A 21,257-nucleotide genomic window follows, 5' to 3' on the forward strand; every position below is an offset into this window, starting at 1 on the left:
ACGTGTAGGTCCATAATCCATTTTGAGATTATTTTTGTGAATGGTGTAAGATAGTGGTTCAATTTCATTTGTTTACATGTTGAATATCCATTTTCTCAGCACAATTTATTGAAGAGACTATCTTTTTCCCATTGAGTATTCTTGGCTCCCTTGTCAAATATTAGTTGATCATATATGCATGGGTTTATTTCTGGGCTCTCAATTCTGTTCCATTGATCTATGTGTCTATTTTTATGCCAGTGCCATACTATATCTTCATAATACAGTTTGAGACCAGGAAATGTGATGCCTCCAGTTTTGCTCTTCTTTTTCAAGATTGCTTTGACTATTTGGGGTCTTTGGTGGTCCATACAAATTTTAGGATTGTTTTTTGTATTTCTGCAAAAAATGTCAATGGAATTTTAATAGAGACTGCATTGATGGCTTTGGGTAGTGTGGCAATTTTAACAATACTAACTCCTGTCCATTAACACTGGATATCTTTCCATTTATTTATGTCTTCTTTAGTTTCTTTCATCAATGTCTTATAGATTTGTTATATATATCATTCATTTTCTTGGTTAAATTTATTCCTAATTATTTTATTGTTTTTGATGCTATTGTAAATAGTATTGGTTTTTAAATTTCTTTTTCAGATAGTTCATTGTTAGTGTATAGAAACAACTGATTTTTGTATGTTAATTTTGTATCCTGAAACTTCACTGAATTTGTTTATTATTTCTAACACTTTGTGGATCTTTATAATTTTCTATATGCAAGATCATCAGCAAACAGACACAATTTTATTTCTTCCTTTCCAATTTGGAAGCCTTTTCTGATTTCTGTTTCTGATTGCTCTGGCTAGGACTTCCAGTACTATATTGAAAAGGAGTGTTGAGATTGGACTCCCTTCTCCTGTTCCTGATCTTAGAGGGAAAGCAGGTGCCTGAGTAGTGGCAGGGGCCCGTTGCAGATATACATATGGTGGCAAGGGCCAGGGCCAGCAGCAAGGGCTGGGGCCAACTCCAGGTGGACTTGGGGCTGCAGGAGCCCTAGTTGTCAGTGTGCACTTCTGTGGCTGTAGGTCTCACCACTGTTGTTTGCACAGCACTGAAGGCTGGTGAGGAGAGTTAGGCCAGCCAGGTGCAGGTGCACAGCTGGAGGAGCTAGCTGCAGTTAAGCCCAGCAGGGCAGGCCAGTGACAGGAGTCAAGGCCAGATCCAGGGCCCATAAACAGCCAAAAAGGCTCTGGCTGTCAGCATTCACTCATGTGGCTCTGGGATCTCGACCGGATTCCCACAGTGAATATCACAGGAAGATTCCTTCCTAGTTCTTTTTTTTTTTTTTTTTTAATTATTTATTGATTTATTTATTGGCTGTGTTGGGTCTTCATTGCTGCGTGTGGGCTTTCTCTAGTTGCGGAGAGCGGGTGCTACTCTTCGTTGCGGTGCATGGGCTTCTCGGAGCGCAGGCTCAGTAGTTGTGGTGCACGGGCTTAGTTGCTCCGCGGCATGTGGGATCCTCCAGGACCAGGGCTCAAACCCATGTCTCCTGCATTGGCAGGCGGGTTCTTAACCACTGCGCCACCAGGGAAGTCCTCCCTTCCTAGTTTTTGAAACAGGCTTTCCCCATCTCGTTGACCTTGAATTCCATTTCCTGGAGCACCATCCCCCAACTTTGCCTGGCAATACCTACTAATTCTTTAGTAATCAGCCTAAAAGTCACCACTTCAAAAATTTTCTTTAACCAGGTCTCCCTGTTACAGTCTCTCGTTAATCCCTTTATTTTTCACTCATAGGACTTATCCTACATTTATGTGAGAGGTTATCTCTCTCATACCACACTTCTTAGGAAACTTGAAGCCCTGACATTTTTTCTTTCACTCACTCTAGTTTTTGTTTTCTCTTTTCCTAATGTCCACATAAACACAACGGTGCTCTGGTTGTGCCCATCTCTTCCAAGTTCCCTGGTTAGTGAAATCATGTTGGTAGCTTGAAATCAGCTGTGATGAGAGAGTATGTACACCATAGAAATGAGCACATGTTACAAATCAGGCGGCCCTCTCCCCAGCTAGTTGTTAAACGTTTATCACCAACCTACTGCCCACATGTATACATACATGTAATTTTTACTGACCACTTGTGTTAGTCACCTTCCTCTTTTAAGATTTATCTCACTTAATATAATAATTACATTGTAGATATTACTTTATCCTCATTTTAGTTATTTTCCAAATAACTTTGGAATTGCCAGATTCTCATCACATGTAGTGTATATGCAGGACGTTTGGCACTTAATAACTATTAAATATTTTTATACAGTTGAAAGAATAACTTGGTAAAGATAGGCCTGCAAAAGAAACATTGCTTATCGTTTGCACAACCTCTGCTCTCTCCATTAATGGAAAACATTGGTGAGGCATCCCAGGTTATGTTCCTGGGAAACAAATGATATGATTTCCCCACTTAGCTACGTTTGACTAATTATGCTAATTATAAAACAAGCTGTAGGGAGCCAGAAAGCATGATGACTTGAATTTTACTCTAAGAATTAGGTTTGAGTTGCTAAACAGAGGCACAGGATGGAGTATTGAAACCATTTCTGTAACTGTAATAGGTATCTATGCAAAGAGAAGAGAAACATTATTCGGATGGTTATGGGGCTGGATCCTAAGTTTTAGAGAAATTCCTTTTAACAAAAGATTTTAGAAATAAGACCAGTGTAAACTTGAGTATTTATACTTGAATATTTTAAGTGGTGTACCAATACTTTGAAAAATATTGTCCTCATTGATTGGTAAATTGTATGATGTTCTGAATCTTGCTCCATTCCCCACCATGCCATCTTTCCCCTTCTCCAATGCAACCGGCATGTAAAGTTTGTTTTTGTTTTGGTGGCAAATGAGTCAAACAAAATGAAAATATTGTTTATTTAAACTGGTATCACTGTATCACTGTTTTTTAGAAGACTGCTGGCGTGTTGGTGTAATTTTTTAGCATGTGCTGACACACAAAAAACCAGATAAAGAAGTTTTTGGATGCTAGTGACTGTGAAATGGGGTGGCATTTTGGGCTGGGGTCAATGTTTTCTAGTTGCAATGCTTTTAATTGTGGAGGTACTCCCTGCCATGATGACTACTGAATACTTTTACTTTTCAAGGGCACTCTTTATGATTTGAAATCATGATCTTCTAAAGCAATCATTGCAGCCTTCTATTAGTGTGGTTTTCTACTGCTTTTCATTGTAAAGGTAAACGGTATTAGCTGAATTATTTGTTAAATAATCTTTCATGGACAACTCTAGATACCTAACTACTATTTTTCACATTTCTTTTAAGGGGAAAAAGTTGACTCGACTTTCAATTTCAAGTTTACAAGTGAAATTTTTGAATGCAAATATTTTAAAAACTGGACTGCTGAAAAAGTAGAGTGCTTTATGCTGAGCACCTCTTATTGGCAAGGTTTATCAGGAGGAAATAAAATAGCTATCCTGGGCAGGGGGCGGTGAGGGGATACATTTTGTAATGAAACTTGTAATTTAGTGAAACCATTTATAAGATAGAACAATGTATGTTTGAGTGCTCAATGGGTCGTATGAAATGTACATGTTATTGAAAGTCAGAACCCATAAAATTGTTCAGCTGAAAGAATATACTGCAGTCTGTCCCTACTTGCCTTTACTTAAACCAGGAGTCCCCAATCCCTGGGCCAGGGACTGGTACCGGTCCGTGGCCTGTTAGGAACCGGGCCGCATAGCAGGAGGTAAGTGGTGGGCGAGCGAGTGAAGCTTCATCTGTATTTATAGCTGCTCTCCATTGCTCGCATTACCGCCTGAGCTCTGCCTCATGTCAGCATTATGGTGAGTTGTATAATTATTTCATTATCTATTACAATGTAATAATAATAGAAATAAATGCACAATAAATGTAATGCGTTTGACTCATCCTGAAACCAACCCCCCACCCCACTCCTGGTCCGTGGAAAAATTGGCTTCCATGAAACCGGTCCCTGGTGCCGAAACGGTTGGGGACCGCAGACTTAAACCACTTGCCATGTACTCTCATGTATCAGAGAGGAGCTATACATAGGAAATGTTTAAAAACTATTTTCCCATACTAAAATGATGAAAAGTATTCCTATGGAAGTGAAAGCATGAGCTACATATCTTAATTGTTTGTGCTATTATAATTTCATGTTTTAATGTATTGTATGTAACAATTATTTATTGATTAGTTGTGGTTGGGAAGCATACCTTATGAATCCTTTTCTAACAATAGTCTTCAGAAGTCATTCGGATCTGCATTGATGATTGCATTAAATATGTGTCACGTAGTTATTAAGCACAAATTGTCAGACTTACTCCAGAGAGTTTTCCTCAGAAGAACTGCATTCTTGTTTTTTTTCTTCTTTCCTTCTTCAACAAAATATATAACTTACTTTTTTTTTTTTTTTAATAGTAGAGCCATCGAATGGTAAGGCATTTATTGCTTTGGATATTGGCAGGGCTAGTTGTAGAAAGCTCAAAACGGGTGGCATGTGTTCCCTCACTAGTTCCTCTCTGGAGTGTTCTTCATGTGCTCCTATATCTTTCTTGTTAGTATTTTCCCCTGTGGATATCCAGATCAAGCTCAGTTCCTTTACTTTGCCTATTACTCAGCCCCTTGGTAGTAGCCAACAGTCATTCTCCTTACCATCCTCTGTCCTAAATGAGTCCTGATTTAGTTTAGACATTCACTGTCTTCTCCATTGTCATACGCTGACCCATCCCCAGTCCCAGAGAGTGGATTCTGATTGGTCTAATCCAATGGTGGCAGTTCTAATCTGCTTGCCAGTGATTGATTCAGATATTGGCTTGTGATATGTTTTAGGGCAATACCACATGCATAATAGTATTCTATGGACTTCCAGGAAAAGCTTCCTTGTTCATAATAAAGATATAAGAAAACTATGGCTTTCTTTCTGCCTGAGAATATTGTCAGACTTGGATATGATACCTGGAATATCTACCTTTTGACCCCCAGGTCAAAGAGTCAGGGTCTGAGCATGGAGTCAATACATGGAAGAGAGCAGAGCCTAGAGAGTTATAGGAAGACAAAGGTAGAGCAGGGTCAGAAACCCTTTTTTATGTAAAGGGCCAGATGATAAATATTTTAGGATTTATGGCCATATGATCTTTGCCACAAGTACTCACCTCTACTGTTGCAGAACAAAAACAGCTATTGACAGTACATACGTGAATGCCCAAAGCTATATTCCAATACAGCTTTATTTAACAGCAACAACAAAAAAATGCCATAGACCAGATTTGGCCTTTGGGCTCTAGTTGCCAAGCCCTGACGTAGAATCTAGCTTGATGTGTATCATGATCTGTTTCTACTCACAACACCTCTGATACCAAACGTGTGGTGGGTCTTTCCTGAAACCAAAGAATTCTCCAAAGCCCCAGATGCCAACTGGGTGTCTTACAATTCAGCTCAATTCTGACACAAACTACTGGGGTTTAGCACAGACGCCCCCCACAGGTTAAAGGCTCAGTACCACAGGACTGCTTCTACTTTAGGTGGCAAGGGCAAGCCTTTGACCAAATGGCTATAAATCGGGGTTCCCACAACCCTCTCCTCAGGTTCAATAATCTGCTAAAATGGCTAACAGAACTCTGGAAAGTGATTTACTTACTTTTATGGGTTGGTTATAAAGGGTACAATTCAGGAACAGACAAGTAGAAGAGATACATAGGTCAAGGTATGGGAGGAGAGGTTCACAGAGCTTCCTTCCCCTTCTGGGCATACCACCCTTCCAGCCCCTTGCTGTATTCACCACCCAGAAGTTCCTCAAATCTCATCATTCAAGAGTTCTTATAGAGCTTGGTGTCCAGCCCCACATCCTATTCTGGAGGTTGGTGGCTAGGGCTGAAACTTCCAACCCTCTAGCCGCTTGGTCTTTCTGGTGACCAGCCCCATCATGAGCTTATCCAGGGGCCCCACCATCAGTCACCTCATTAGCTCAAGTGTGATAGAAAGGGGCTTCTTATGAACAGCAACAGATACTCCCATCAATCAGGAAATTCTCAGAGTTTTAGGGGCTCTGTGTCAGGAACTAGGGACAAAGACCAAATATGTTTCTTATTATATCACAATATGTGTCTAGATCTCCCCTATGTTTGTATTTCTTTATATGTGAGACCATAAATTTTCCAATTGATAAAGGCAATTGTATCTGTGGTTTTTTATTACTTGCGGCCAAAAGCAGCCTCAGAATCTTGATCTTGGATTATAGGATAAGACCCGTCTCTGCTCCTAAGTAGTATCTGTACTGAAAAAGAAGCCTTCTGGAAACAATATCATTGTCTTTGTTGTTTAATCTATTCTTGTTTCTAATGAGTCAAATCTTAGGCTTGATCAGAGGTAAGCAGAACTCTAAGTTGGTAGGAGGTTAGTTATTCTAGGGCAAATGAGGCCTTATGGAGAATCCTATATGTCATTACGTTAAAAGTTACCTGCCTTGCTCATGGAACCAGGTAGAGTGTGTTTTGCTGGATGTACACTTTGAATGGTATTGTGATGACTGCTGACCATTCTGGATGTGGCTGCTTCTATTACCTTTTCTCAGGAAAGATTTAAATATGACATCTTTACCATTCCGCATCGTGTGACTTGTGAGCTTAACAGGGCATTTGAAAAAGTTTATGTAAATGCTATTTAGAAATGGTGAAAAATGTTTCTATGAGAGAGGAGACCATTGGTAATCTGAGAGAAACATGATTAAGATGCTCTTGTTTCTAGCCTTGGTGTAAACCTTCATAATGTAACTATGAAGTTTGTAATTAAATTCTTCTGGCCACTTTGGAGTACACCAGGAATGTTCTATTTACTCTTTATGGGTTATTATCATTTATTTCCTCAAGGGGCTGTGTCTTTAGAGTATTTCCATTCTTTTGGATTACATGTTGAAATATATATATATGTAAATATACAAATAATATTTTATAAACATATATAAAATAGTAGTTATTCAGCAATTATATTTCTCCCCCTTCATATTGTATTTTTAACTAAACTGTGTGCAGAATCTCTTTGAGGATTATTGTTTAGGAGATCCAAGTACTTTTAGTTCTTTTGAAGTAGATAAAAGGCTAGAAGTAAGGAAAGAGGACACATAAGAAAGAAAACTTGATGCTAGAGACAATGAAAGAAAAGCTATTAAAACTTTTAAAACTCAAAAAAGCCTGCTTGAATGAAAGGACTGATGAACATATTAAGTTAAGAGCTGGACCAACAAATCTTTAAGAGACTTGAGGTTAACTCACTTATTCCTTCTGCACTCAGGGTTGGACCCGGGGCTTTAACTGCCCTTGTTCTGCTCTTTTCATCTACCTTTGTTACCAAGATAATCCGTTAAGTTGTTTTTCTTGGATACAGTGTATTTCAGATGATTAAAAACAAAGTAAATGCTATTGGTATCTGCTTATGTTAGCAAGTAACATATCCTTTTCTGAGGATGATGATTTTACCATGCCATGTCTTCTGTCTGTGACCTGAAAACTGTGACAGTCAACAGTTACTGTAAGACCAGCCATAGCAAACACAGGAGGAGTTCCTTGAGGACCACTAGCTTTTCTTCCGATGGAAGGAAGTCCTAGTGGGAGTCCTATCTATATATCCATGCAGTGAAATTTGGATTTTTTTTTCTATTTTATTTATCTGAAGCTTTCTTCTTGTCAACTCTGCTTGTATCCACTCTAGAAACACTTAGATTTCTGAGTTGACCTGATAGAAAGGATAATTTGCAGTCCAGGGTGTAAATCAAGAATACAAACACAAAAACAAAACTTCAAGTGTTATCCAATACCTGACTCCACATTTAAATCTACACAGGAGTCTGATGAATTGAGAGTTTAATGAGTTTGAATTTGGCCTGCATATGGAAGGTAGAAAAAGAAAAGAGGACCAAGTTAAATGTCAGAGAGCAAGAGGTAGCCTTCTCTGCTTACAATCTTTTTTCTCTTTCAAAGTAAAATTACTGCCTAAATGCTCCCTAGCTTGTAAGGATATTCAAGAAAGGATGCTCCTGCTGTAGCTCCTTATTTTGTGTTCCAATTGTTTTTGTTTGTTTGTTCGTTTGTTGGCTAAAATAACAGAAATTTATTGTCTCACAGTCCTGGAGACTGGGAGTCTGAGATCAAGGTGTCAGCAGTGTTGGTTTCCTCCGAGGGCTGTGAGAAAGGTTCTGTTCCAGGGCTCTCTCCTAGCTTCTGGTGGTTTGCTGGCAATCCTTGGTGTTCCCTGATCTCTGCTTTCATCTTCACATCTCATTCTTCTTGTGCATGTGGCTGTGTCCAAATTTACTCTTTAAAAAAAAATTTTTTTTTGCAATTTTTAAAGGTTATACTCCATTTACAGTTACTACAAAATATTGGCTATATTCCACATGTCACACAATATACCCTTGTAGCCTCTCTTATGCCCAGTAGTTTATACCTTCTACTCCCTCACCCTTATTTGCTCCCACCCCCACCATTGGTAACCACGAGGTTGTTCTCAATATCTGTAAGTCTACCTCTTTTTTTGTTATATTCACTAGTTGTATTTTTTAGATTCCACATATAAGTGATATCATACAGTATTTGTCTTTCTCTGACTTATTTCACTTAGCATAATGCCCTCCAAGTCCATCTACATTGTGGCAAATGGCAAAATTTTGTTCTATTTTATGACTGAGTAGTATTCCTGTGTGTGTGTGTGTGTGTGTGTGTGTGTGTGTGTGTGTGTGTGTACCACATCTTTATCCATTCATCTGTTGGTGGACACTTAGGTTGCTTCCATATCTTGGCAGTTGTAAATAGTGCTGCAATGGACATTTCATTTTTGATGTGTACAGGGCTGAGTGGTTTGTATTAATTGAACTGAGCAAAGAATAAAGAGGCTTTGGCTCTTTGAAAGTTTTTCTTGGAAATCAAAATATGAATTTTTGTCATTAGAGGTGGTGGTTATGTGAACAGTGTTGTCTTCCCTAAGCACGTACAACAGCTGAGGTTGGGATGGGAAGGGGAAGGAAGTGGTGGTAGTCCAAAGCTTGTATTTTATGTGAAGGGAGATAATCTCTATCTGCTTGGTCAATAAAGAGCACCTTTCAATTCAACCCCTTTTATTTTTTTCCTGGTAATCACAGAGGAATTTAGAGTGGAAATTTCTTTTTCTTTATCTTAAGGAGAATGAAGCATAATATTTTTTTTCATATTTGTTGAAATCTTATTTCAGTACCTGAGATGGGAATTAGAAATATACTTGCCAGGATAAGGAAGATTGTCTTCTAAGACTCTCGTCTTTCTTTCATTCCTGCATATCCCAGGTCTCTACTGTCTCTTACCTAGCATAGAAAAATATAGGTACGATGTGTACCCTGAGAAGAGTTAAGGATGTATTTTGTATGGCACTTGAAAACCTGAAGAAACAGTTTTTGATTTGACCTAAGACTGAGTTGAAATCGTAAGCAAACATCTTAGTTCCTGGAGAGAAATGCATCTCTCGTTGCTGAAGATGCTGGTTTATTTTCATCTGACCTGATTAGTAAATTCACACTAGAGTATAAGATAATACAAAGATGACTGAGATTCTCAGAGAACAAAGCCTGTTGTTCCTCCCTTAATATTGGTATTCCCCAAGGTTCCACTTTGTCACTTCTTTCTTAACCTAAGGACTCTCCTTGGGCATTCTCACCCACTCCCATGGCCTCAATTTTCTACTGTATATGCTTATGATTCCCAAATCTATATCTCTAACCAAGACCTCTTTCCTGAAACCAAGTACTATATATGCAAGTGTTTCTTCAGTTTGTAATTTGATCCCCCATAGGACATGTTTAGGACTCAAATCATTACCTTTGCCTTTAAACCAGATGCTCCTTCTGTCTTCCTTAATGCTGTTGATAGTTACACCATACACCAAGTTACTCAATTGTCCATTCAACCTCAGAAGGATACCTCATATTCATTTATTCTCTTCCCTCCCAAAGTCACCTCTCTAGCTCGGATCTTAGTCATTTCTCCACTTGTCTATTGTCATTATCTCCTAGATAAATCCTTACCTCTGTATCTCATTATTATGAACGTCATTATTTTTTTTTAGATTTACTGAGATATTATTGACAGACAATAAATGCACATATTTAAAATACACAATTTGAGGACTTTTGAAACCATCACTGCTTAAAGATAATGAACATACATTCATCCTCAAAACATTCCATGTGTTTCCCTGAATCTACCCCTCCCTCCCCTCCCCACATAAATATATTTCCAGTCATTGATCTGCTTTCTGTTATTATAGATGTTTACATTTCCTAGAGTTTGATATAAGTGGAATGTCCTCTCTTTTTCTAACTTCTTTCACTTAGCATAATTATTTCTTCCTTTCTAATCAGGATTCCTTTGTTTCTTTCCCCCCCCGCCCCCAACAGATTTTTGTTTTGAATTTTATTTTATTTATTTTTTTATACAGCAGATTCTTATTAGTCATCCATTTTATACACATCAGTGTATACATGTCAATCCCAATCTCCCAATTCATCCCACCACCCCCCTGCCACTTCCCCACCTTGGTGTCCATACGTTTGTTCTCTGCATCTGTGTCTCTATTTCTGCCCTGCAAACCGGTTCATCTGTACCATTTTTCTAGGTTCCACATATATGCCTTAATATACAATATTTGTTTTTCTCTTTCTGACTTACTTCACTCTGTATGACAGTCTCTAGATTCATCCACGCCTCAACAAATGACCCAATTTCGTTCCTTTTTATGGCTGAGTAATATTCCATTGTATATATGTAACAAATCTTCTTTATCCATTCATCTGTTGATGGACATTTAGGTTGCTTCCATGACCTGGCTATTGAAAATAGTGCTGCAATGAACATTGGGGTGCATGTGTCTTTTTGAATTATGGTTTTCTCTGGGTATATGCCCAGTAGTGGGCCTTTTGGTTCTTTATCTTGCTTTATTGCCCTTGCTAGAAGTTCCAGTACAGTGTTGAATACAAGGGGTGAGAAAGGACATCTTTGCCTTGCTCTTGATGCCAGTCTTTGGTTGTTAAATACAATGTTAGCACACCATTGTAAAGCAATTATACTCCAATAAAGATGTTAAAAAAAAAAAACAATATTAGCTGTAGGTTTTACATAGCTGTCTTTATTCAGGTCAAAGAATTCTCTATTTCTGATTTGCTATTGTTTTCATACATTTTATTTGTGTGTATGTTATAAACCCTGCAATACATTGTCATTGCTTTTGCCTTAGTCAATTTTCTTTTAAACACGTTTTTTTAAAATAAATTTATTATTTATTTATTTATTTAATTTTTGGCTGCGTTGGGTCTCTGTTGGTGTGCTCAGGCTTTCTCTGGTTGCGGCTAGCTGGGACTACTCTTCATTGCGGTGTGCGGGCTTCTCCCTGTGGAGGCTTCTCTTGTTGCGGAGCACGGGCTCTAGGCTCACGGGCTTCAGTAGTTGCAGCATGCAGGCTTAGTAGTTGTGGCTCATGGGCTCTAGATGCAGGCTCAGTAGTTGTGGCGCATGGGCTTAGTTGCTCCGTGGCATGTGGGATCTTCCCAGACCAGGGCTCAAACCCTTGTCCCCTGCTTTGGCAGGTGGATTCTTAACCACTGCGCCACCAGGGAAGTCCCTAAATACGTTTTAAAAATTGAAAAAAATTTATTTCCAGTGCTCTTCATTCTTTTGGTAGATCCAGATTTCCATCTGGTATTACTTTTCTTCTGCCCAAAGGACCTTCTTTTAATTTTTTTTTTTTTGTAGTACAGGTCTATGAATCCTTCAGCTTTTCTATGTTATGAATAAATCTGTATTTAATCTGGTTTTGAAAAGAAATTTTATCTGGGTATAAAATTCTAAGTTGACAGTTTGTCTTTTCTTTTAGTGTTTTAAAGATGTTTCTCAGTGACTTCTGCCTTACATTACCTCCAGTAAAACCCTGCTGTTGTTGTTATGTTTATTTCTCTGTATGTAATGTCTCCCCTCAACCCCAACTTCATTTATGATTTTCTATTTATCACTGTTTTTTAAATTTTTTAATTTTTTTTAATTTTTATTTTTTTTAAACATCTTTATTGAAGCATAATTGCCTTACAATGGTGTGTTAGCTTCTGCTTTATAACAAAGTGAATCAGTTATACATATACAATATGTTCCCATATCTCTTCCCTCTTGCATCTCTCTCCCTCCCACCCTCTCCATCCCACCCCTCTAGGTGGTCACAAAGCACCGAGCTGATCTCCCTGTGCTATGCGGCTGCTTCCCACTAGCTATCTATTTTACATTTGGTAGTGTATATATGTCCATGACACTCTCTCACCCTGTCACATCTCACCCCACCCCCTCCCCATATCCTCAAGTCCATTCTCTAGTAGGTCTGTGTCTTTATTCCCGTCTTGCCACTAGGTTCTTCGTGGCCTTTTTTTTTTTTTCCTTAGATTCCATATATATGTGTTAGCATACTGTATTTGTTTTTCTCTTTCTGACTTACTTCACTCTGTATGACAGACTCTAACTCCATCCACCTCATTACAATTACCTCCATTTCATTTCTTTTTATGGCTGAGTAATATTCCATTGTATATATGTGCCACATCTTCTTTATCCATTCATCTGTCGATGGACATTTAGGTTGCTTCCATGTCCTGGCTATTGTAAATAGAGCTGCAATGAACATTTTGGTACATGACTCTTTTTGAACTATGGTTTTCTCAGGGTATATGCCCAGTAGTGGGATTGCTGGGTCGTATGGTAGTTCTATTTGTAGTTTTTTAAGGAACCTCCATACTGTTCTCCATAGTGGCTGTATCAATTTACATTCCCACCAACAGTGCAAGAGTGTTCCCTTTCCTCCACACCCTCTCCAGCATTTATTGCTTCTAGATTTTTTGATGATGGCCATTCTGACCGGTGTGAGATGATATCTCATTGTAGTTTTGATTTGCATTTCTCTAATGATTAATGATGTTGAGCATTCTTTCATGTGTCTGTTGGCAATCTGTATATCTTCTTTGGAGAAATGTCTATTGAGGTCTTCTGCCCATTTTTGGATTGGGTTGTTCGTTTTTTGTTATTGAGCTGCATGGGCTGTTTGTAAATCTTGGAGATTAATCCTTTGTCAGTTGCTTCATTTGCAAATATTTTCTCCCATTCTGATGTTTGTCTTTTGGTCTTGTTTATGGTTTCCTTTGCTGTGCAAAAGCTTTTAAGTTTCATTAGGTCCCATTTGTTTATTTGTGTTCTTATTTCCATTTCTCTGGGAGCTGGGTCAAAAAGAATCTTGCTGTGATGTATGTCATAGAGTGTTCTGCCTATGTTTTCCTCTAAGAGTTTGATAGTGTCTGGCCTTACACTTAGGTCTTTAATCCATTTTGAGTTTATTTTTGTGCATGGTGTCAGGGAGTGTTCTAATTTCATACTTTTACATGTACCTGTCCAATTTTCCCAGCACCACTTATTGAAGAGGCTGTCTTTTCTCCACTGTATATGCTTGCCTCCTTTATCAAAGATAAGGTGACCATATGTATGTGGGTTTATCTCTGGGCTTTCTATCCTGTTCCATTGATCTATATTTCTGGTTTTGTGCCAGTACCAAACTGTCTTGATTACTGTAGCTTTGTAATATAGTCTGAAGTCAGGGAGCCTGATTCCCCCAGCGCCATTTTTCGTTCTGAAGATTGCTTTGGCTATTCGGGGTCTTTTGTGTTTCCATACAAATTGTGAAATTTTTTGTTCTAGTTCTGTGAAAAATGCCAGTGGTAGTTTGATAGGGATTGCATTGAATCTGTAGATTGCTTTGGGTAGTAGAGTCATTTTCACAATGTTGATTCTTCCAATCCAGGAACATGGTATATCTCTCCATCTATTTGTATCATCTTTAATTTCTTTCATCAGTGTCTTCTAATTTTCTGCATACAGGTCTTTTGTCTCCTTAGGTAGGTTTATTCCTAGATATTTTCTTCTTTTTATTGCAATGGTAAACGGGAGTGTTTTCTTAATTTCACTTTCAGATTTTTTGTCATTAGTGTATAGAAATGCAAGAGATTTCTGTGCATTAATTTTGTATCCTGCAACTTTACCAAATTCATTGATTAGCTCTAGTAGTTTTCTGGTGGCATCTTTAGGATTCTCTATGTATAGTATCATGTCATCTGCAAATATATCACTGGTTTTTAACCAACCAGACTATGGTGAACCTTGGTGTTATTACATGCATGTTTTTTATGCTTGGGGTTCATTTATCTCCTTGAATCTGTGGGTTTATAGTTTATATCCATTTTGGGGAATTTGGTCCATTATTTCTTCAAATATTTTTTTCTGTACAACCTCTTTTATCTTTCCTTCAGGGACTCAATGCACGCATATTAGGAAGCTTGGAGTTCTCCATGGCTCACTAATACTCACTTAAGTTTGGGCATGGGGGTGCTTTTTTTCTCTCTGTTATTTTGGATAGTTTCTATTACTATGTTTCAGGTTCATTGATACTTTTTTTCCATAGTATCTAATCTTCTGTTAATCCTATCCAGTTTATTTTTCATCTTAGACTTGTTTTGTCTCTAGATTTCAATTTTGATGTTTAAAAAATATCTTTTAAATCTCTACTTAACATGCTCAAACATTACTTTGACATTTGTACATTTGGAATATAGTTATAACTTTTAATGTACTTGTGTGCCAATTCTTTAATCTTTGTCATTTCTGACTTTGTTTCTGTTGATTGTTTTTTCTACTCATTATGGACTATATTTTCCTCCTCTGATGCTGAAGCCAAAAACCTCTCTCCACACAGGAATCTGGGAAATCATAGGGCTCAGTTAATTTTTCCCCCTTCTCAAGAGTCAGTGTCTGGCACTACTTGTTGCCAATGTCTGAAAACCTTGTTTCATATATCTTGTCTAGTTTTTTCAGTTGTTTCAGGCAGAAGGTTAAATCTGGTTCCTGTTATTCCATCTGGGCCCAAAGCCAGAGTTTCTTTACAATTAATTTTGTAAACTATTGCATGAATTATTGTTCTGAATCTCTGGTCTAATTTTTGTCATTCTCCTGCTTAAAAGCCTTTGGTGATAACTTTTTAGCTTCAAATCAAAGTTCTAACCTTTAAGTAGAGCATCTAAGGCCCTTCACATCGTAACTCTTTCCACAATCATTTTTGGCTGTTAATTCTTCCTTTCCCCACCCCACCTTCTACACATATAGACACCCTATAATTAACCACACTCAATTAGCTACAATTCCTGAATACACCATCCTAGTGTTTTGATCATGTTTTTGTGCATAATCCTTTCCCTTCTCAGGCTGATGAGATCTTACCTACTCTGCAAGTCCATACGTCCTGGCTCATATATAATCTCTCTGTAAAGCCTTCTGTGTTGTTCTCTCCACTGTCCCTGGCAAGATTAATAGCCTGGTGTTTCCTCACCAGAACCTTTCTGTTCCTTGTGGGACTCTTACCATAGTATTCACTAGAATAATATTCACCCTCATTAGACTGAGAGCCCTTCCAGAGCAGCACTTGGCAAATTTATCCTCTAAAGGGCCAGGTAACAGATATTTTAGAATTCAAGGGTCTTACAAGTCTTTGTTGCATATTATTATTTGTTCTTCTTTTTAACCCTTTGCAAATATAAAATTGATTCTTGGCTTGGAGGCCAAGCAAAAACATGCTGCTGCATGCTGCAGGCTGCTGACGTCAGCCTTAGAGGAGGGAGATTGTATTTCATTCTGTCACTCAGTAGAGTGCCTGACCCTGAGAAGGAGCTCAATAAAAATGTGCAGCTCTTTAATAATGAACATAAAATATCCTATAATATTTTAATGCTTCATAGGTGACAGTAACTCTCCTAAGAATTTAACGTAGGTTCTATCATTTGGTTTGCACGAAACCAGATCATATTGTCAGCACCATTTTACTGATGAGATAGTCATGGCATGGAGATGCTGAGGGACTTGCCAAAGATCATGCAGCTGTATGTCTTTAAGAAGTTAGAAAAGAAGTAAGACTGGGATAGAGGCAACTGTATATGTTCTTCCTCTGTTGGGTTAGGCTCCAAAAGAAGACAGAGTGTCCCTGCGATTGACGTATTCAACATCCCTCTCTCTGATGGAAAACAAATGTAGATTGACACATATTTACAGAATCTTGGCCTAAGGTTTGCATGAGTTTCAAGGATAAGTAACCACACTGGCTCACTTTTATGTTTATCATACAGTTTGGAGAAAATAACAAAATTGGGTTTCTAAGAAGATAGGTATTACTTTTTAAAACATGAAAAGTCTTAGATGCATTGCCTTCATCATATGTGTTTCCTTAAAATCTAGAGAACTCCTGTTCCTCTTTAAATATAATAATGTCCTTCAAACAAAACACTTTATCTAAATTAGTTTTCTTCAAAGCATATCTAGTTGAGTTAGAAGCTAAAGAAACATATTATTTTAAGCCACACACAAGTGTTTTATTTAATTTTTAAATTTCTTGACCAGGAAAAGATAACTGTCTTTGTGTTTTACAAAGAAAACACATTACCTCATGGTTGCCAGTTTGTGACAGAGTGAACCAATGTGAGCTGGTATTAAGAATTTTGATGATGCCTTTCGGAAATCCAACAGACTAGAGTAGGTATCATAGTGAAATTGGGGATCCATCAATCAATCAAACCATCATCATGAAATACCCTCAAAGCAGCTGCCATTTACAATTAAGTGATAATGATCTTTATAGGAAAAATTACAGTGGCATGAAAAGCACCTGCTGTCAAAATTAGCTTTTCAAAAAGCAGAAGCTGTTTCACTGCCGTAACTTTAAGCAATAATTATTATTAGGCCAATTTAAAGCAAATTAGTACATGGTTTGGTATTAAATATACAACATATTTACATCAAGAGCAGTGCTGTAAAGACCGTTAATTTTCCCCACTGGAAATTAAATATGTTTTGTCAAATGGTAACTATGCTCTTCCCTGCACTGAATTCTGCCAGCTAGAAGACCAACACGAGAGGGCTGCAGGGGAATAGAAGCACTGATCGTGAAGTGGGCTGACTCCAAAGCAAGGGCACATTCTTTGGAATTATGTAACTGGCAGTTGTTTCGGCTTCTAAATATGAATCTCTTTGACTTTTAATCATTGACATTTCTCCTTCCTTCCAGCATTTTATGTCACTTATGTCATTGTTTTCCTAAGCATTGTTATTGACACCCAAACAAAAAGCAATAAAATAAGCAAAAAAGAAAATGGTGTGGTAGCCACATAAATACAGACTGCGGATAGGTAGTTATGGGGTGTCACTGCCTGTTCTCGCAACTATTAGGATTACCTCTGAGAATTAGGGAAAATTGGAGTTGTAAATATTGTTCTACATTCCTTTAAAATAGACTCCAGTCCTGCGTCCTTCTCTGAGGATACATCGTTCCTAATCACTGGTTCAGCTTGAGTCAGGTCTTGCGGCCGAAAGCTGAGAGGACTAGGGCTGAGTCAGCTTGACTGGTCAGGGAAAATTGGGAGGAGACAGTTATTGAATCCACACCCTTGGCTCACCTGGCATAAAGCCACACACCTTCCCATGGCAAAATTAGCTGTCACACAATGGGGCTGGGGTTGGGAACTCTTTTCCCTTACTAAATTCAAAAATGAATTTCACACATATTTCATCTGGGGAGCCAAGAGTGCACGCAATGGCAGGCAGGGCTGAGAGGTCCACAGCCTGTTTCAGTTAGTGAGGTCATGGGATTACCATTTGATGGTGGAGTTGATCATTCAGTAATGTACGTATTTTTGAAGAGTTGAGCAAATGCTATAGGTAAGTTGGGAATGTTTATTTTACTTATTACATATTTTATTTATCTACCTCTTTTTTATATATACAAGCAGTGGCTCCCTGAAAGAATCAGAATCTAGGTAATGATTTGTGCATTTCCGCTTTTTAGAATGAGTTACATTCAATGACGAATCAGACTTTCTCTGTGTCCTTGATCGTAGGTTAAATCCCTGTAGAAATGAGGTTGCCTTTTTGGGATCACTATGAAATATCAAACTCACTGGAAAGGGCCTTCCTAGCTGGCTTCACACATTGATCTGTTCTCCCTAATTACATTGACATCTTCCTTTTTTCTTTCCTGGAGCCACTTTTTCTTTAGATTTCATAGCATGTGGTCTCCAGGCTTTTTCCCTTTGTCTATGGGCAATGTTGGTTTTTAACCCATTCTCTTGTTCAATTCCTCTTCTTTTCCATTTAAATGTTCCACCAGGACCTGACCTATCACACTCTCCACTTGCGGAATGTCATGGCATCGACTTTTACCTCTATGAGTCAGTGTCACTGACCTCAACTCTCCCTCAAATTCCTTGCCTCTGTTTGTTATTACATACAATACCTTAATTCATGGCTTCCATTTGAAAGTAACAAGCCCTAAACTCATACTCTTTCTTCCAAAACTGCCCTGCCTCTTTCTTCCTCCATCTTTTGACAGTTGCTTCTCCATCTTCCTGGCAACCAGGCTTGGAATCTCTCCATCAGCTCTGAGTTTTCCTTCTTCCTTGCCTCCCATCATCAATCAATGACCACGTTATTTCATTCTTATTCTTCAGGGAAGCAGTGTACCAGATTGGTTATGAAACAGGGTTCTGGAACCAGAGGCTGAATCCCTTAATGAGTGACCATAGGCAAATTTGAACCTTTCTGTGCTTCAGTTTCTGCATCTATAAAAGTGAAAGAATAGAACTTACCTCATAGCCCTGTTGTGAGGATTAAATGAGTTATTTACTTATTCTCAGAACAGTGCAGGATACACAGTAAATACCCAATAGATATGAGCTATTATGATTATTACTAGTTTTTGCATGTGTCTCACCCTCTCCCTCTCCTCTTCCTGTAACGATGCTAATCCAGGCACTTTTGGTTCTTGGTTGGGCACTGAAGTAGTTCTTAATTGACCTCATCCCCAGGATCTTCTCAGTCCAATTCACCTTCCATTCCGCTTCTATTCACCAGATTAATCTGAGAGATGGCAAACATTTTTATTCTCCTGCTCAAAAAGATTTAATTTAGAAAATAAAGTCTTTAACTCCTTTGCTTGGCACTGCAGATTCCCTACTATTTTCCACTGTTAGTTACCACTACTCTCTTGTAGGGGCCTTTCAGCCCAGCCATGATGAAAGTTTTACTTTTCTGTTTATGTTTTGCACTTGCCCACCACCTTGCCTTTGCTCATGGTGGACCATCTGCTGGATCACCTTCCTCTTCACACTCTTCCGTATGTGGCCAAGTCTTCCTTATCTTTCAAGGCCTGCTCACAAGACTCTATCCATGAGACTTCTTTTACCATGTCCATGGTCCCACAGGAGGTAATATGCCCCCCTTTTACCTTCCATAGAAACTTATCCGTGTAACTCTGATAATTCTTTTTAACTTTCTGTTATATATTTTAGTTACTTACCTTTATTATTCAAAAGTTCAGAGCAAATTTATACTTGATACAACTTTAAATTCCTCTCACATCTACACAGTGCTTTACTTACAGCCACTGGTTAGTACCCAGTCCCTGGGCCTGTGGGCTAGTAGATGCCCAATATATTTTAAAAATATCTTACGTGACTTGAAAAAAGAAAGAAAGAAAAGATTTTTTATTCCCAGCCAACATTATTTATTATTCATGGTAAAGGCTCTCTGACTCTTTCTAGTAAGAGTTGCATTTGAACTTATAGAAACCACAGCATGTGGGAGTCAACATTAAGCTTAGAGGGAGGGGTCCAACCCCCTATGGGAAAACTAAGGCCCAGAGGAAGACAGTGACTAATCCAAGGTGCAGACCAAGTTGTAAGTAGCTAAGTATCTCTGTAGCTGAGACTGCTGTTAATTTCTGTACTCTTGGACTAGCATGTTTTCTTTTTGATCATTCTAAAATAATCTCTTTGTCGTCTAGGAGTAGTAATCAGAGAGTTCAAATAAAGTTTCTTTCAGACTCTAAAATAATTTCCAAATGGAAAAATTATTCATCATTTATGAAGAGGTTATAATTAGCATAATGGCACATCTTGAAGAATGAGACAATTTAGACTGCTGAATATTTGTGATACTTAAATATAAGAAGCATTGGAAACACTAGAAGGAATGGAATGGGAAGACACTAGTGTACATAGGTTCTTCCTGATGACAATAGCTGGCCTATAAACTTTTTTTTTTTTTAAATAAATTTATTTATTTATCTACTTTTGGCTCTGTTGGGTCTTCGTTTCTGTGCGAGGGCTTTCTCCAGTTGCGGCGAGTGGGGGCCACTCTTCATCGCGGTATGCGGGCCTCTCACTGTCGCGGCCTCTCTCGTTGCCGAGCACAGGCTCCAGACGCGCAGGCTCAGTAGTTGTGGCTCACGGGCCTAGTTGCTCCGCGGCATGTGGGATCTTCCCAGACCAGGGCTCGAACCCGTGTCCCCTGCATTGGCAGGCAGATTCTCAACCACTGCGCCACCAAGGAAGCCCGCTGGCCCATAAACTTTTTATGTAGGACTGGTCATTTGCACATTGCCTTTCCTTCCCTCTATTACAAAGTGATTTTTTTTCCCTTTTTCTTCAAATTTCACTCAGAGAATGATTTTCCTCATCTCTAAAATGTAGATTATAATGTTAACCTCATTGGATCCAGGAAAATTTACAGAATGTGTGTGAAGCACCGGATGCAAAGCAAGTACTTAGTTACTATGAGTCCCCATCTCTTCTTTGTCCCCTATCCTAGAGATAGCAGATACATAGAATATATGTTGCCATTCCCTATTTTATGCCCAAATTAGACATGTCAAAATCTTCCTAATACTTTCTGGCTGAGCCCAAGGAGAGCCTTAGAATCCCTTTCAGCCCTCACTCCAGGCTGCTACTGTCTGTCAATCAGATAGAATTCACACATGAGATAAGAGTTGTCATCTTGTCGTGGATAAATGAGAGATGATTTTTTTTTCCATTTCTATATATGGTTCAGCTACATCTGTCTGCTTAGTACCCACCCCATCTCAGTCTAGCACTTTGCCTTCTGACTTTGTTTTAGAACAGGTTCTACGCACGTTCTCCCTTGATTTCTGTTTCTTTTCCTGTATTCTAAAATGGTTCCAAGAAACCAAAGGTATGGTTTACTAGGGCTTGGATATACAAAGTTATACTACCCTGAGTTGATTATAATACTTTGTTACTTTGTTTATTATTATATTTTATCAAAAGAAAAATGTATTTCCCATTTATTTTAGCAAAAAATATGGA

The sequence above is a fragment of the Balaenoptera musculus genome, chromosome 3 (assembly GCF_009873245.2).
Source record: "Balaenoptera musculus isolate JJ_BM4_2016_0621 chromosome 3, mBalMus1.pri.v3, whole genome shotgun sequence".
Lineage (NCBI taxonomy): Eukaryota > Metazoa > Chordata > Mammalia > Artiodactyla > Balaenopteridae > Balaenoptera > Balaenoptera musculus.